We start from the raw sequence: 1641 nt of genomic DNA, 5'->3' as shown, positions 1-1641 counted from the left end.
AATCCCTCTTCTGGGATTGAACTGAAATAAGGATCTTGAAGAGGTATCTGAACTCCTGCATATATTGCAGCCTTATTCACAACAGCCAATAAATGGAAATAACTCAAATAGGCAACAGCAGATGAATGGATATGAAAACTGTGGAATATTCATACAATGGAATATTATTCATACAATGGAATATTAAAAACAGAAGGAGCCCTGGTGTGATTCCGTCCTGCGCGGCTGCTGGTTCGAATAGTAGTCGTTTAATTCCGTCTGGCTTCTCTCTCACATAAGTGCGTGCCGCCAACCCATGGAGGATTCAGTGGACATGGACATGAGCCCCTTGAGGCCCCAGAACTATCTTTTCAGTTGTGAACTAAAGGCTCACAGAGATTATCACTTCAAGGTGGATAATGATGAAAATGAGCACCAGTTATCTTTAAGAACGGTCAGTTTAGGGGCTGGAGCAGAGGATGAGTTACACATTGTTGAAGCAGAGGCGATGAATTTTGAAGGCAGTCCAATTAAAGTGACACTGGCGACTTTGAAAATGTCTGTACAGCCAACGGTTTCTCTTGGGGGCTTTGAAATTACACCACCTGTGGTCTTATGGTTGAAGTGAGGTTCAGGGCCTGTGCACATCCGTGGAGAGCACTTAGTAGCCGTGGAGGAAGATACAGAGTCAGAAGAAGAGGAGGAAGAGGAGGTGAAACTCCTAAGTATATCTGGAAAGCGTTCTGCCCCTGGCAGTGGTAGCAAGCTTCCCCAGAAAAAAGTAAAGCTTGCTGCTGATGAAGATGAAGATGACGATGACTATGACGATGAGGAAGGTGAAGAAAAAGCTCCCGTAAAGAAATCTGTACGAGATACTCCAGCCAAAAATGCACAAAAATCAAACCAAAATGGAAAAGACTCAAAACCGTCAACACCAAGATCAAAAGGTCAAGAATCCTTCAAAAAACAGGAAAAAAGCAGCTAAGACACCGAAAGGACCTAGCTCTGTAGAAGACATTAAAGTGAAAATGCAAGCAAGTATAGAAAAAGGTGGTTCCCTTCCCAAAGTGGAAGCCAAGTTTATCCACTATGTGAAGAACGGTTTCCGGATGACCGACCAGGAGGCTATTCAAGATGTCTGGCAGTGGAGGAAGTCTCTTTAAGAAAATAGTTTAAACAGTGTGTTAAAATTTTTCCGTCTTATTTGATTTCTGTAACAGTTGATATTTGGCTGTCCTTTTTATAGTGCAGAGTGAGAACTTTCCCTACCATGTCTGATAAATGTTGTCCACATTCCACTGCCAAGAATGTGTTGTCCAAAATGCCTGTTTAGTTTTCTAAGATGGAACCCCACCCTTTGCTTGGTTTTAAGTATGTATGGAATGTTAGGATAGGAATAGTAGTAGTGGTGGTCAGATGGATGGAAATGGTGGGGAGACAAAAATATACATGTGAAATAAACTCAGTATTTTAATTAAAAAACCCGAAGATCCTTCTCTTTTCAATAACACTGAAGACATAAGAGAAATAAGTCAGTCAGAGAAAGACAAATACCGCATGATTCCTTTCGTATGAGGCATCTAATATAGTCAGATGTATAGACGTATACACTATAATGGTGGTACCCAGAGGTGGAGGAGGAAATAGGACAAAGTGTGTAAA

General features: G+C 41.4%; 1 pseudogene; it reads left to right on the top strand.

The window, feature by feature from the left end:
* The first annotated feature begins 295 nt into the window (after positions 1-295).
* On the top strand, positions 296-1142 carry LOC128045174 (nucleophosmin-like; annotated as a pseudogene).
* Positions 1143-1641: the final 499 nt, after the last annotated feature.

This window comes from Budorcas taxicolor, chromosome 3, assembly GCF_023091745.1.
Source record: "Budorcas taxicolor isolate Tak-1 chromosome 3, Takin1.1, whole genome shotgun sequence".
Lineage (NCBI taxonomy): Eukaryota > Metazoa > Chordata > Mammalia > Artiodactyla > Bovidae > Budorcas > Budorcas taxicolor.
This window is presented reverse-complemented; position numbering and strand designations above follow the sequence as displayed.